The following is a 17,910-nucleotide window of genomic DNA, read 5'->3' as shown; positions in this document are numbered from 1 at the left end:
AAAGTTGATCAATCAAGCACATGATGAAAAAAATATGGTCACAGAATTATACTTCTAGCATGATCAGGGCAAAAAAAAATATTTCCTGTATTAATTTCCTTTTGCACTCCCTTCTCTCAAATTACAAGACAATTCCTTTTTTTACACGACTTGAAATACATCAGGATCGTTTTAACCCTTAATTAACATATCCTGAACTTAACTATTCCTTGTTTGCAACAAAGATCTGCAGAAACAGGACTTTCCTTTGTAAAATTTCTTTGTCAATGAAAACTATTACACATGGATTTAAATGTGCATTAATCTGTCTTGTTCACACTAGTTCAGTGAGTAGCTCCATTACAATTAATGAGGCAGATAATATCTTGATCCAGATCCTACAACTCTCTTTTCATTTTAGCATAACTAATGTAAATAGGATGATATATGAGCTATGAGCAGTGAAACCAAAATACAAATACACTGAATTGTATTCCAAGCTACTTTGAGGATTAAAACCTGGAAAAGTGAATTTTATTTTAGTGAACTGAGGTGACTTGTTTATAAGGTAGCCTGTTGAATCACTCCTTACTTCTAAGCCTGCAGTTTTAGGAGTTGCCCAAACAGTATTTAATCACAGTTCTGTTCACAAGCCTTAGAAGTACACTGATTAATGAAGAGACAGAATAGCTGCTAACACGCATGCAAATATGAAGACACCTTGTAAGACATCCTATTGGTGTTTTATAGTCTGCCAACTAAGGTGTATTGTAAACTCTGGAACCCCACTATCTGCAAAATGTTCTGATTTGGGTGGTTTCATGTGAGTTTCTGTTCTCAAGCAGGCAGCCAGGCTATTGGCTCTTCTATGAAAAACAGATACTGCTTCCATTTGTGTCGATATTTATGTCAATATTTATGTCAATATTTATGTAAATTAGCTCAAACATTTTCATGAAGGGATATCATTAAATATTGTAGCTACATAAACAGTCCAACCTTTCAAAATCTATAACCTTTTATCCTTAGGCAGGACATAGATGAACAACATAGATGAAAAGAAATAGAGCAACACATAGATGAAAAGAGATTTTAACTTCCAGCAAGAGCTAGAGCCAGACAGTTTTTGTCCAAGCTCAGTTTACAGCTACTGAGTACATTTTCATTTTATTTGTAGTAACAGCTGTGATTTTTACACAAATTTTGCAAATCGGAGGACAAGCATTTTCCTCTGAGTAACTAATCATGCCTCCAAGGGCCTGAGTTAGCAACACAGACATCCTTTTAAGGGAATAGAACACACCATCTTTGCGATAGTCTTGACCTAAACCCAAAAGAGCAAGGCCCTTGAGGTCATGATTTCAAGCAGCACTGCCCATACCTTTCCCCTCAGTCATGTATTAGATAATTACTTCACCACTATGGGAAAACAAGTATGAATAAGTTCACTTCTACTTTCATATTTCTGATGAGTTCAGCAGTTCCTAAAGTCTGATACATAGAAAGATCTTGTTGCAGACTGATTACAGGCTGGTTTCCAGAAAGATCAAGTAAGGTATTTTAAGCTTCATCAAACATATGGATGTGTCTTGTCTTTTTAGAGGATGTATTTTTCCCAGAGGATTTTCAACATTTTAAAGTTCTACTATTTAAATTTTTTGATAATTTCAGATAAATTTAGGATGACCGAAACTCAGCACAGAAGTCCACAAAACTGACCATAATTGTCCAACAGTGCTATGTTCTTGGATGTTAAATTTCTTTACCTTGTGTGGCTATATATATTCATAGAATGGGTAAGGTTAGAAGGGAACCCACTGGGTCATCTGGTACAAGCTCTCTGCTCGAGCAGGGTCATCTAAGAGCACATTGCATAGGATTATGTCCAGATGGTTCTTCAGGGAGACTCCACAACCCCTCTGTAGGAGAGAGGGCAATCTCTTTCAGTGTGTGGTCATCTGCACAGTAAAGAAGTTTTTCCTCACATTCAGGTGGAACTTCCTGTGCATCAGGTTCTGCCCATTGCCTCTTGTCCTACTTCCCGGCTGCACTGAGAAGAGAGCCTGGATCTATCCTCAGACACCCTCCCTTCAGATACTTGTAGACATTTATGATAATTGTAGACATTTATCCCCTCTCAGTCACCTCTTCTCAAGGCTGAATAGGCTCCTGTACCTAAGCCTTTGCTCGTAAGAGCTCCCAGTTCTTAATCATCTTTGTAGCCCTCAGCTGGACCAGCTCCAGGAGCTCCATGTCAATCCTGTAATGAGGAGCCCAGAACTGGACACAATACTCCAGATGCAGCCTTGCTACGGCTGAGTAGAGGGGTGCATTTTCAATTGTAGATACATTTGATAGCAATTATTAATTAGTGTTTGAGGTTTGTTGCACTTGATTAGCTGCAATCAAATATTTCTTGAAAAGAAAAAGCTGATTTTGTCTTTGTGTCTCAGGGTTGAAAACCAACAGCCCCTCCTGCCCCTCAACACACACACATTTTGCAATCGTATCTTCAAGTCCTCCCTATCTACTTGTCTTTATTTTCTGTTGGGCAAGAGACATACTGCTCTACATTTTTGCCACTAGTTACATGCCTGATGATCTGATGTAAGTGTAGCTCTACTTGGCTGCCAGGAGATTCTGCTAAAAATCAAGTCTCTCATTCTCTGGCAGATGAAAAAATAGGTTCAGGGATTGTCTTCAGTCCCTGGAATTACTGCAGAAGATTTTCCCTTCTAGTATCTCTACCCTACTTTTAAACTGATTTGACCTGCAGGTTACAAAGGGATGAACAGGGGCACCTGTGCCATGACAGCAAAAACTTTACTTCTTCAGTGAGCCAGGTTAAAAACTGACTTGCACGTGATCTCAGAAATTACTACATGTGACATAATGGCCATTGCAGGCAAGAATAACTGTCCATCTGGGCAGTTTAACTAAGGTTTTACCAGATCATGCTCATAGGAGGCAAAAGGAGGTAGCTCTAAGTTTTAACAATCCTCCTATCTTAGTATATCACTATTTCCACTATTTTAAATTCTCTAAAGCCAGCGAAGCCCACCTCAAAAGGTTCCACAATGGGCTGTCAGTTTAAAGCTCCAGCAAGGAATAATCCTCTTTCTAGTTTCTCCTATACACACCTGAAGGAAAAATGTGATGAATTAAACAAGATGCGTATCCCTTGTACATTGCAACTGAAATTGGAAAACTGGGAATTTCTCCAAAAATAGAAAAATGTCCTGAAAACATTCTAAATTTTAGGTAGAAAAATGGAAATTTAAAATACTGTAATAAAGCATACAGCATAATTAAAAGCAGCCTTAGAACAAAGCCCCCAAGTCCTCTAGAGAAAAATATATATTAAGTGCCCAATGACATTCACTAAATATATTTCTCCAAAATGTGTGACCTGAGTAAAATGTTAGGAAAAACCTGCAGTTTTTACTATTTCACAGCAACTTCAGAGCACAAAACCAGCACCGGATCAGTGCCACAGTCTGTCTGTTCTTTAGCAATGACTTCGTTAACAATATCTTCAGAGGAGGTGCAGCGCATCCAACTCCATTTCAGTCCCTGAGAAGTCTCCCTATAACTTCCAAGAGAGCTGGGCATTGTTTCACATGAATTATATTTCCCTTGTAGACTGATTTGCATTTTATTGCCCAAGTTAAATAATATCAAAACTCCTAAAAGCCACAACATTTCCTAGAACCTATGTCCTGCCCTGCCTTCATTCCCCAAAAACAATCCTGAATAGAGGCATTCAACTGTAATAAACTAGATTTTGGCAAGTGTTGCCTACCAATTAAATGTTTATCTATTAAAGTAAAACAAGTCTGTTTGATCAGAACTGAAGCTTGGAAACACTGCTGGGAATCTAGTTCCTAAAAGGTCTAGTACAGAAACACCAACACAGTTTTGTAATAACTGCTAATTTATTGCACATCACAAGTTTTTCTTGGAGGAACACAGGGGACAAAAATTTGCAAGACAGTTATACTTTTACTCAAATATCAGCAAGTCTTAGGGATAACCCTTACCCGATGAGCAATACATGATGCAACACACACACTTCAGGAATGGCCATCCATGTGCACAGTCTCTCCCATTCCACCTACTGCTGCATTTGGCATCAAGACAAAACAGGGTGTTGGCAAAGGCAGAAGTTCAACAGGAAACCACAGCCTCTCCAGAGAGCAGAACAAGCAGCTGCTAGAAACAAGTGCATAGGCACTGGTCATTCACAGCAGCAAATATATGGTACAGAGCACACCTGCATTCAGCAGATGCAAAACCTCTTCCCGTGCATGAACACAAAAACCTTCCAAATCCTTCCCCTACTTGTTCTGTTTGGTTCAGGGATCTCATCCTCCTCTTAGCAGACAAAACATAAACCTAGAGCTCTATTTACATATGATCACAAAGAAGTTTACTGTTAAGACTAATACCTTAATGCACAAGCCCCTGCTAGTTTAATTACAGAAAGAAAACAGTGAGCATCATTTGCTCTCTTATGTAACTACACAGACATAAAGTGTTTTTAACCTACATGAGGACTGCTAGAACAATTGCACTTTACTGAAAGCATATGCCATTGCTTTTAGATGGAGATGTGCTCATACCATTCGAAGTGTCATGTAAAAATATTATTGCTGTAGCTCCTGTGCTTCCTGACCAAATCTGCTTAAACTGTGACACATCACTGACAAGATTTCCCTCCACTCGTCTAGGGATATATATTCAATATCTTGGGAACACACTGCCGTAAGTAATGGTTCTTTTCAATATCCATATATAAGAATATATCACAGAGTTTTCACTATCTGGGTTTGTTCCCAGAATAATTTCAGGACATTTCCAGGCCTTTCTATACAAGTAAGCTTTTCTAAAATACTCATTGGGAATAAACTCTAGAAGCAGATGGATCACAAACACTGGAGCCCAGCAGGAAACAGATTATTAGCAAAGTCAGCATTTGCACACTTGTTCTTGCTTAGGACTTTTTGTTTAAAACTGATGACTTTTTGGTACAAAAATAACATCATCCATTTTGGTCTTCTGAACAGTCTCTTAGTTATATCTGTGGTATCCAACTATGTCCAACATCTTCATTCTTACCTTCAAGATGTTTCCAGAGTTTGTGCTACTGATACAATGCTCTGTCTTATTTGATTATATAAAGAATTAAATTTCACATCACCTTTCTGTGCATGTGAGAACACCAAAATGACTCCTGAACAAAAATTTCTCTCATCCTTTTTTTTCTGGAAAAAGAAACTGCCCTCAGAGATTAAGTGAGTAGGCTATTGGAGAAAATAAGGTGGCAAAACAGAGAAGTCAATGATGTATCAAAAGGCTTATTAATTCCAGTTCCCTTGGGAACTGTACCATGTTTTCTTGACATTAAAAAAGATTGATAGGTTTGAATTATACTCTACTGGAAGTGAATATGGAAGCATATTAAAAAGCAGTACCATTTCAATTGGATTTCCCATGTCCTGCCCACTGAATCAAGTTTTCTTCCATTTCACATGTAACATTTATCAAAACTTTTCAACACTGCAAAAAAGGATGAAAAATATTAACAGGAAACTGGACTGGCCAATATTTGGAGAATAGGTCCTTGATTCTTAAATATTTCTAAAAGACTGTGACAAGAAGTGATTTTTAAAAGTATTTCATACATTAAAATAGAATATTTATTTACTTTATTGGACTTAAACTTATTCTGTAACTACAGTAAATTCATATTTACATCTGATGTAACTATGGATCAAAATTTACATGGAAATATTTGCTTGAACATAATTGCACTTGAAAGCATTCTCTCCCACTAACAGTCAAATTTTAATCTCAATCTATTCTGACACAAGCCATTGATGTACAGCTAAACAACTTGGCAAGAAAGAAAAGCAGTATTTCAACAATTCTTCAAGTTATTGTTGTCTCAGCACAAAAAAGCCCATACTTACTTAATGAAAAATATTACCAATCTCTAGGGTGTATAAAACAAATTGGTTTTAATGCAGCAGTTTTGGCTCATATTAAAAGCATGTGGAGATTAATTTCTTTCTTTTTGAAGGTAAAATGAGTTAACGCTGCCAACACTTACAGAAAAAGCTCTAATGCTCTTAAGCACTCCATAAAAACCCCCAGGCGCCAAAGCTGTCTTTTAGTGACAATAGGTAGGTATCACGTGAAACACTAAACACCTAATAATTAAAATTTATGTACTAGATTATTTTTTGCAAACTTTAAGGTATAAGTGAGGAATTTAATTTCTACTTCCATTCTAAATAAGTCCTTTTCATAAACCGACACTATTTTTAGGACACAATCATCCAGTTTGATCTGATATTAGAAGCAAAGTGTCAATAAATACATGCATTTTTACCCTGTTTTGCAAATTAATATTGAATAGAATACTGCCACCTTTTGGCTATGATCTGGCCTTAAAAATGCAACTTGTTTGTAAAATTTCTAAAAACATTAAACATAATTATTGCTCTGAAGAAATCAGCCTGTCAACAGGCTAATGTTATGTTTATCATTAACATATTGTTGATGTAAGAATAAAACTTTTCATACTTAACTGCATAGTATTATCCTATTATTTCAGGATAATGAGCAAGCACTTTCACAAGGGCTTTTGTGTTTAGCAGAAAAGACGCAGTCATAGCTTTGACAGCGAGCTAATGGAATTACTACTTTACAATCATGGCAATTCTCCTACTGCTTAGAGTTTAATAATACTTCAGTGCAATTCATACACTCAACTTCATAAATATTGAATCACAGACTGATTCTCAGAAAATTCTTGCTGATTAATTGAATCTAATCATAACCTACAAGCATTTAAAAATGCTTATATGGTGTAAAGTTAAAGGCATATAAGTATTTCAGTAACCTTCAAAAGAAAATATCTTACCATGAACAAATGATGCTACTAGAACAGGTAGTGAAGAAGAACTGGGATTTGGGGTTAATCCCTAGCAAGTGTTCCAAGTCATTGCAGAGAAATCCTCCCAACTGTGGGCTAATCAGGTTTCAATTTAATTCATTTATGCTGAATAAATTAAATAAGAGGATTTGATCCATCTTTAGGGAAGAGTTTGCTGATTAAAAAAATCAGGAAAATAAGCACTCTGTTTTTGTTTCAGTATTTGTTTTATCAATTAGGGTGTCTCGTTACCAAGCTACACAGAAGGACTATCACTTCTCCAAGGGCTACTTTAAATCATGATCCTATAAGCCTACAACATGTTTATTATGAATTCAGCTATCTAAATTCTCCAGTTTTGCACTGTCAGAAAAAATAACTAGTAACTTGATGAAAAACACAAAACCCCCACTAGACCGCTCTAACTAAAAGGAGAAAGGTTCTTACCCAACTCCCTGTAAAATGCCAATGCCATAGTTAAGTGGAAAACAATTTTCATTTGTAAGCATTTTCATACCATTATGCTTTAAAGAACATGTTAAAAAGCAATAACCATGTATCATTTTGCAGCATTCTTGTATCAGCCTTTTTCCTACTATTGTAAATACTTTGTATGTTGAAACTTTGTTAAATCCTTTCAGTGCTAAGTAGAGGGAATTCACTAGACTGGAAGCCTAATTTTCATCAACAAGTACAAACATTGAAACTGTCCTGACAACATTTTGGAATTTCAAGATATTGTTCACACCTAGAGAAGAATGAACAGCAAGATTCCTATACTTTTAGCCGCTAATGCAATAGTTTCCCCTTTAAAACCAATTCTATTTAAAATACCTGCATTTTTCCAAGTATTGGCTATTGGCACAGGGAGTTTTTACTCATAGGCCAAAACTCTGCAGGGTCAGTTGAAACTTTTTATACAGAAAATTTGTTCTTCAGAATTAAGTAAGTGTATAAACAATTAGCTTTAGACACTTTCTTCCCCACCTATCCTATTCCAAACTTTTTACTGAGATAATCTGAAGAGGACAACTAGGAATATTTACAAAATTCCTGGTTTTTGGAAACAAATTTTAAAGCAGCATTTAACTTTGACAAATAGCCCTCACTAACCTTTAAAAATTTGCCTGCAGGGATAAAATGACAAATGACTCTCACAATGGGACTTATTAGACTTTTAGAATATTGCTCTAACAGGGCCCTTCAGGAAATACTGTTTCAGATTATATCAGCACTTCCATTTTTCAGGGCCTAATAACTCAGCTTGAAAAAAATAACCCACCAAAAGAAGCAAAACAAAAACCACACACACACACCTTCCCTGGGGGATGAAACTTAACACATGACGTCATGAATGAACCTTGCTTCAAAATTTAAAACATGTGAGTTTCACAACATTCTGTGCCCGTATGTAGCTCATCAGGCTGTATTTCAGAAATAAGAATATTGCAAAAGATTAGCATAGGCAATTGAAATGTTTCCAGTATTTTGGGAGGGGAAGAAAAATTTGACCTCTTTAAATGTCTTAAGGTGATTTAATATTGTGGTGAAAATGCTGTGCTGTTGCAGGCAGTATTAGCTGTTACACTTACGCTCTGGTCCAAATCCTGTATCTGTTTCTGACCCTTTAAAGACCACTGAAGTCAACAGACAAATCCCACTGCCTTCAACAAGTTTGGATCAAAATCCTTAGGATTACATCATGCCACAGAAGACCCGTCTATGTGATATACCAGACATTTAGAAATACCAGTCTTGTTAGGCAAGGAGAGAGTAATTATTGAGATCTAAGACATCATAGTCTGTTGACTGAAAGCAGTAGTACATATTGTACAGATCAACATTTGTATTAGAAGTTCAACAGTGAGAAAGGAAAGTCAGCTTTCCCTTCACCTTCCTGGCTGAGGCTGCATTCAGAATGAGGATTCTGGCAAGCTCACAGAGGCAACCACAGCACTAGGGAGTAGCTATTGCTCTCAGAGGGAAGAGAAGCCCACAGCCACAGGGTGATCAGTTGACAGAAGCGCCTAAACCATTTTTTCTTCCACGTTTTCCTGAAGCAGCCATGTTTATTACATATCTGCTAAAAATCTTAAGTGGTGGCCTCAGTAGAGGGATGTTAAGAATAAGTTAGTATCTTTACTTCAGATACTCCTTTAGTAGTAACAGTTGCATCTTCCCTTTTTAATCTACTCTTGTTATAAAAATTTTCAAGGTGTTCTTAAAACTAAATTCACTGAGAGTTTAAGCTGTCAAAGCCATACAGTATGACTGATAAATAGTGAGAATAGAAGAGTTGGGAAATGTAAGAAAGCCTGTCTCTCAAAAGCCTTTACATGGAGCTGGCAACAAATTTACAAAGGGTGCCTCAAAAAAAAATTAAAAAAAGTAAAATTCAAACCAAACTTTGCCTGCTCTCTGCTTTCTATATCTTATACCCTTCAGGTAGGAACACCTGTATGTGTTTTGCTTTGAAAGCCCTGAGTTCACCTCACATTTTGTAAGGCAGCAATCTCTTTACTATGGCACCTTCTTGCCTCTTTGAGTATGTCCAGACTGGTCTGCAAGCTTTGAGGTGTCTCTTGGTCCCAACCTCCTAAATATCCAGAACCCTTCAGTATACCTGGATTTCCTACCAAAAGAAAGAAGTGCATTTACACCTCCTTCTGATATGGAAAAAAAGATGACAGGGTGCATGGGGAATACAGAGTTCTTCATGAGCAGAGAGAATTTGTTTCCTTTTCTCCCCATGAGCTACTCACACCTGTCTTTAATACTTTAACTCATGTCCCGTTAAATGACTTGTTCCAGCAAATGTTTTAGTTGCTGTTTCTCTTACCCTATTTGGATCTGCTGTGCCATCTCCCACATTGTAGCCCACTAAAATTGTCCTTAGCTTATTTCTTTGAGCTGTCTTTGTGTAATTTATTATCTCCATATGATTGTCTCGTAATATTCTTACACAACTTTATCTCATGTATCAATCATCCATTCTATGTATTGTCCCACAATTATCACAATGAATGTAGGCTACTTCGGCTGTGGAAGAACAATGCCTTCAAAGACAGCTCTTGAACAAAAGGAGAGAAATGAACATCTTCACCACAACCCCCACCCCCGTGAGAAATTGTGCTTTCCGCTGTCTTAGACTCATTACCGACTAGAGGCCCCTACAACAATTAAGTACTCCAAGAGACCAGAGTGAGGTCAGATCTCTTCTTCTTTTCCTGGTCCTGCCACCAAGCTATTGTGCTAGCTCTCAGTAAGTCTTTATCATCTCCCTGCTTCAATTTTCCTCCTCAACAAATGCGCCTAAAATGTTATCCCTCCTGGAGAAGTTAATTTGAGATGAGTACAGGGAACACTGTAAGATTGGAATGTTTTTCTTGTGGTTAGCATGGTGACGCAGTCCACTTCCCATGGACAAAGCCTGAGAACAGCCAGGGTTTCTTTTTGTATTTTCAGGCATCTTTGGTGCATTACTGTTGCAGGGGGAAAAAATAAAAAAGCAATATGAGGCAGGTGATGAATGTCTATACCTGTGTAAATATCTGAAACTGAACTTTATACCACCAGGAAGACTGCTACCTTCCACTGGCAAGCAGTACAGTCTGGATATAAATTTTGATAACGTTGTGACTGAACAGCGGTACATCCCAACTCCTCCAATTAACACAGAGACAGAACCTCCAATTAGGAGGCTGATCATACATTGTGTTTCTACACAGACTACTTGAGAAAATGGGAGACTAGGGGCCTCAAAGAAGGTTTTCCTGGAAAGAAAAAAAAAAAAAAAAAAAAAAAAAAGACATGGCTTTGGAGAAAAAAAAAAGAGGCCTGGAAAGAAGGCAGTGAAAAATCCCAGCTGGAGAAAAGATCTCAGGGGTCAAGGGATATGTGTGGAAACAACTGCCAGGGGGTGCTCAGGGACCTTGGTCTGTAATGCCTGAGGCCAGTAGCCAGGAGCAGTGGCACACAAAGATCCAACATGACTTTGGCTCCAGCATTCCTGGACCAGCCATGCCCTCCCTGCTGGGAAGGGAAGCCAAGACCTACTAAATATAATGCTGGGGGTGAGCAAGTCCATGTGAGATAATCTAATAGAGTGAAACCACTAATCTTGTTGGTTCTCGAATGAACCAAAGTAACCAGATCCACTATGGGCTGTTGGTTCCTCTGCCTTGCCCACGAACATGACAGGGTAGTATCCTATAGCCTGCAGCAGTGTCCCTACCTTTCTGAACAAATGCTGTCTGTTTGACACTGATGCACAAAGGCTCTGGATGTATTAGACTAATGTGAATACAGCTTTTTTTAGGATTTACCATGGTGACTGTGACCATTGTCATGACCTCCTGAAGACAGGTACAATAAAGTACCCACATGTGAAATATTCTGCCTGCATTTATGCAGCATGCTCATCTAACATCTCCAGATTGCTCTGCAACCCATTTTATATACCCCAGAGGCTCCCACAGTACAATCACCTAGCACTACCTGCAAATATTCACCACCACCACTTCCCAAGCTACTCACTTCTGTAAAGCTACGACAGGCAGGCAGGATGTGGCTTGGCAGCCCCAGTCCTGTCCCGTAAAAGAATTGGGCAGGAGAATGGAGATGGGGCTGCACTCTCTGACACCCCATCCTCCATGCTACCAGGGCCAGCCTAGACTCCAATTAATTGAGAAGGCTGACAGCAAATAACAATCTTTAAAAATGACAAATTATTCCTTCAGTAAATGCTGGTAAATATCCAGCTGCCAGGAAACATAAAGACTGCCTCTAGTTTTAATTGTAAGCTCTTCCTAAGTTACCTGAAATGAATGTCCAGACCATATGCTCACAGTACCACATCTACCCTGCCTACTTGCCCAGACAATAACCCTAAGACTCTCTTTTCTTAAAATTCAGCCCTGCTGCAAGGGAATGCTACCCCATGCAGATGAAATTACATATTTGGCAGCCTAAGCCAGGGTGCATGGTGGGCTGTTTTTTTTTAAAAAAAATGTACATGGAAAAATAATAAGTAGAAGAGATACAGCATCCCTTCCACCTTATTCTGATTCTGAACTGTTTTCTGATGTGAAGTTTTTGGCCAGGTCCACCACCTGATTACAGAGCTATGGATTTTGAACCCAAAAGAGATGGAACACTTATGAAGAATTATACATGTCTCTTTCCCTGTTCCTCCCTATTTCTCCCCCCTAAGCCCTTTAGGCAGCTTACTTGAGCATTAGTTTACTGTGGGATTGATCTATCTATTTGTGTTCCTGTTAGCAGGGCTTCTAAGAAGGTTGTGCCGTGCTTATGTTAAGAGCTGTGGACTTCTGGGTCAGAGCTGACCGGATCCTAATGCACCTAGAGGGCAAGCAGGGCACACAGTGTGTAAATTTGGGTATTACTTTTGCTCAAGTACTTTAGAATCCTGTACTTAGGAGTCAAATTTAGGGTTGTGAATGTTACACATTTGGAGCCCTTATTAGAGCAATATAGTATCCATAATGCCTTTCTTACTGAAAGGAAGATGACCAGTAACACAGTAATAAAATAAAAAAACCTAATGTAGTAGTAAATAAAGCAGTAATTCAAAGTTTACAATATAACAAAAGACAAAACCACAATTAAAATTAATTCCACAGAAACTGGTAAACTTCTGCAGGTAGTACTTCACATACATGAATGTGACAAAAAATTATTTTACCCTCCCTTAGTCAGAAAAAGCTCAGAGAAAATTTTACGTTTCAAGAAATGTATCCACTTGCTACATAATGCTTAAAGTTTACGATCCTTTTACCAAAGTCCTCATGAAAAAAATCCTCTCAATTTTCTATGAATTAAAAAGGTTCTAAAAAGATTTTAAAATATTGAAACTTGGAGGTAAATGTCTTAAGCTAAGATAGTTTCAAGCTCCATTTCCTGAACAATGAAAAGGGAAGCAAATATTTAAATCCAAAGGCAGAAAATGTATCTGAAAAAAAAGGCCATTTAAAAGAAGAGGTCATGAAACTCATGCCTATAACCAGATTTATATCAACTTCAGATGGTTTTCAAATGATTGTTTCAAAAAGTCTAGTGATGTATGTATCACCTTCAACTCAGATTTTCATGTACCATAAATTAATTCCATAACTGCTTAATATTTCATAATTGAACCTAAACTGATCCAACAGTCAAGGATAGAAAAAGAATATACAGTAAGAGCTGCTTGCTGTTCACTGGCATGTAGAGTTCTTTTCAGACATAAACTTATCAGGACCCAAGGCAATGGTCTGAAGCTGTGCCAGGTGAGGTTTAGGTTGGATATTAGAAAAAGGTTCTTCACCCAGAGGGTGGTTGGGCACTGGAACAGCTCCCCAGGGAAGTGGTCACAGCACCAAGCCTGACAGAGTTCAAGAAGTGTTTGGACAATGTTCTCAGACACATGGTGTGACTCTTTAGGATGGTGCTGTGCAGGGCTGGGAGCTGGACTTGACAATCCTTAAGGGTCCCTTCCAATTCAGCTTATTCTGCGATACTGTGAAAATAATATTCACTACAAGTTGTTGCACATTCATTATATTGAAGCTTTTTCATCATAGCCTATTATTTTTCCCAAATATCCTGGGGATACAAGATTTAAAAATATTTACCACTGGGAAATTTCACTTTCCCCCCTCCTTTTTATTTCCCTTTTTGTCTTTTTTTTTTTTTTTTTAATAAATCAAAAGAGTAACAATTTCCAGTTACTTATTACAGGACTTATTGTATCTCTTAATGTATAAAAGCTATTTTGAAAAATAACTTTTTAACACACTTATTTTGAAAAGCCTCATTTTTTTCTCTGTTCTCCAGCTCAAGTATACTTGAACTCCAATGGTTTTTCTTCAAATCTCTCTCCTGTGAACAACTTGGGATTGGAAAGCAAAGCTGGTTTCTATCATGCTCATCCATCATCACCAATAATAAAGATCTGTGATTAAATTATGCCCTGCCTCACTGATTCCAATACTCTGGGATAAAAAGCTTTACTTACAATTTCCTTTGCCTTGTTTTGTATATTTAAAGTACACTATGTCATACTTATAGAGCCAAATTCATTTATTCCTTAGCAATCCAGCTAAGCTCACTGAAGTATTCTGTAATTCCCAGACATAGTTCTGCCTTACAACAAGCATTTAAAGTCTCTCTTGAAAGCATAGAATTGGACAAGCTGGTAATATTTGAGATACATTTTTTATTTTCAAATAAAATTATACTTTCTTCTATCTTTTCTTGTTACTTCGATGAACATAATCAAAACTGTACCATAGGGTGGAAAGGAAAGGACTATTCCGATGTAAAAGGTTCCCTTCTCCATTCCTTTCATATTACTATATTGTCTAAAAAAATCAAGGTCATAGACCAAGATTAAGCCCATATTATATTGTTTTCTTCACAACTATCATTTCAACCCTATCATGTCACAGTATATTATGATACCTGATGTAACCTTTAAGAGGATATCAGTCAGCAGAGACATCTGCTTTTTCAGGAGATAAACCTCTTAAAACTTTTATTCCAACAGGTATCTTGGAAGTATAAGCCATGAGAAAGGGAATATTTTTCCCTGCAAGTGGAATATAAACATAAACCCCCTTTCCCCGTGAAATAACTATCTCTTTGCTTTGTCATATTCTTCCCAACCACCTTTATGGAGGTGAGGGGGAAGTATTTTATTTACCTATTTTACGAAAACCTAAGTTTGGCTGAAACCTTGACAAAGAATACATTAGAACTTACTGACTGACTTCACTGGATTCAAATTATCAGTGAACATTGCAACACATTAACTTCATAAATTGTTTGGGTTTTTTTATAAGAGAAATAGTTCAAAAAAGACAGCAAACACCACATTGGAAGTTGAGGATAGAGCCTAACACAGTCTAGAACCCATTGGTAAAGTACCATCAGGTAAGTATTTCTGCCTTTGGCTTTTTAATATGATCATACTTTCAGGTGAGGAAAACCTGCTTATCCTAGTTCACTAGGAAAATGCAGAGTAACACCATGAATTTAATTATAATTACATTAGACAAGTTCTTTAATATTCTTAAACCAGAAAAAGTGTAGCAAATAACTATAAAGTTATAATGTGGTACAGAATCACAGAATGAATTAGCTTTGAAAAGACCTCTGAGATCATTGAGTCCAACCTATGACTAAACACCACCACATCAACTAGACCATGGCACCGAGTGTCACATCCAGTCTTTCCTTAAACACCTCCAGGGACAGTGACTCCACCACCTCCCTGGGCAGCCCATTCCAGCGACTAATCACCCTTTCTGGGAAGAAATTCTTCCTAATGTTCAACCTAAACCTCCCTAGGCACAGGTTAAGACTGTGTCCTCTTGTCCTGTCCCTAGTTACCTAGGAGAAGAGTCCAAACCCCACCTGGCTACACCCTCCTTTCAGGGAGTTGTAGAGTGACAAGGTTCCCCCAGCTCTCTCGGCCTCTCCTCATAGCACTTGTATTCCAGACCCTGCCTCATCTCCATTGCCCTTCTCTGGACCTGCTCCAGCACCTCAATGTCCTTCCTGAATTGAGGGGCCCAGGACTGGACACAGCAGTTGAGGTGTGGCCTCACCAGTGCCGAGTACAGGAGGACAATCCCTGCCCTGGTCCTGCTGGCCACACTATTGCTGATACAGGCCAGGTGTCACTGGTCTTCCTGGCCACCTGGGCACACAATGGCTCATGTTCAGTTGCACCAGCACCCCCCAGGGTCCTTTTCCACTGAACCACATTCCACTACTTGCATTTTGGACTCTTGTGTTTCCTCATTTTTTTTCCATATAGTTTAAATAGCACATCAACATAATAATGGTTTTTATGATGATTCAGCTGAATTATGAGATATCCTTACTGTAAATTTGAATGCTATCCAGAAATAGTTGACAGCAATGAATTCTTCTAGATGATACATTCTTGATTTTAGAAATACTTCTGTTTTAAGCAGTGTAAAAATATTTATGGAATGCAGGATTTAAAACTTGTTTTCAGATACTAAGTCAAAAGAAAGACAGAAATATAATTTCTGAATTACAAATACCAAAATAAAAAAAAGCCCAGAACAAGTTACATAAGGTTTGAATCATATCAAAGGATGTGGAAGAAGTTAATAGATTCAATTTCCCTTTGATCATGTGAGACAGAAAAATATTTTACTATGATTTCCTAGTGATTATTTACTTCTAACAATTCAAAGAATGTTGGATTCCACTGTCATGTTAACAATAAGATAAATGGCAACCAATTATGTAAACAGAATCCTTTAGATGAAATTTCTTCACTCTTCGGAATTATGAAATCAAAATACTTAGCCCAAGCAAGATACATTCCTGTTGATTTTCTTAAGATAACCTTCTAGATAATTCTAGCCAAATGGCTTTTATTTCATTAACCAAACTAGCAATCTTATGTACCTTGGTGCTAAGGATCTTAAGTACAGTGGACTGAATTTCCAGAAGGGAAGTAGGTTAAAGCACTTCAGCCTCAAGCCTGTTCTGTATCAAAAATGAAATTTGGCCTAGAGGTACTATGCCTTGTATAATTCTTCAGTCAGGTGTCTGTGCAAGAGTTCCAAATAAACTCAAATTTCCTGTTATTCAGTTAAGACTGGCTAAGACTGTTTCGCCATGATAACTTAAATGCATTTTAGAACAATTTGCACCACGAGGGTGAATATCTATCTCACTAGATGATACAGCTAAAGCAGTCAGACACCCTCTTCTTAAAACAGCAATCCTCTGCGCACAGAGTATGTTTCACGTAGGGAATTTAAAACAGTTTTCCTGATACTTTGCCTTGGCACAGAATTGTTTTAATGGTCTTTCTCTAAAAGGCTCTCCCCAGCTAGTTCTTTACACCTTTTCACTCATTACTGTACCCATTTCTTGCAGACAGTCACTCATCAGCTGGAACCAAGCACTGCAAGGGGCCTTGGATGCTTTTGTATTTTGTAGTGCTGAGTGTCTTCTGCTGGCAGTTCCCCAGCCTGCCTTCCAGTGGCAGCTCTGTAACCTGACTGTCATGAGGAGAAACCAGTGGCAAGTTTGAACAGGCCTTGGTGAAACCCACATAGTTATTATGGGAGAAATAATATAGGAAGATAGTTTTCACCATTAGAGATTATGTATGTCATCAGTGATATGTAGGTATCAAAGTAAACGGTACCTACAACTACTATGAAAAATACAAGGTTGTCTTGCAGATAAAAAGGGATTCTTTCTCACAGATGATGTTCTGAGAAGAGTATTACTAATACAAAATTACACATACCGCAGACTTCTATGAAAGTGTTAACAATTCGGTGTCACGTGAAGAATTACTTAATTCATGCTGCATACTTCTTTTGCCTTTACAGGGTATCATTAAGATGCAACGATGTCTTACCTCTAAAAACCAGGCTGTCACATCCTTAATTCTATTGCCTTTACATCCTTCTGTTAAGGTGGGGAGAACATCACTGGCTACCTGAATAACGGCTTAGTAAATGTTCTTATTCCTCACCTCTCTTTACATTTAAAACAAAGCATCCAAGTCAAAATTAACCTGTACTACAACTATATTAACTTGCTATTCCACATGAATAGCTATTGTAGCTACCATAGACATAGTCTGTAGCTATATGAATCACTAAACAAATTATTATGCCTCTGCTCATGAAAGGAAAAGTTGCCTGATGACAAAGGTTTTAGTCATGCTTTATGAGAAGAGATGAGGCTTTACTTACTAAACTCAACTATGTGTCCTGACAAAAATCACTAGAAAACTTACAAAGTATAACAGGAAAAGAAGCCTTTTATCCTTATGGTGAGTTAACATTGTGAATCACAGAATCATTCAGGTTGGAAAAGACCTCTAAGATCTAGTCCAACCTTAACCCAGCACTGCCAAGTTTACCATTAAACCACGTCCCTAAGTGCCCCATCCACGTATTTTCTAAATACCTCCAGGGACAGTGACT

The sequence above is a fragment of the Coloeus monedula genome (genome assembly GCF_965178545.1).
Source record: "Coloeus monedula genome assembly, chromosome: 1".
NCBI lineage: Eukaryota > Metazoa > Chordata > Aves > Passeriformes > Corvidae > Coloeus > Coloeus monedula.
Note: the sequence above shows the minus strand (reverse complement) of the source record.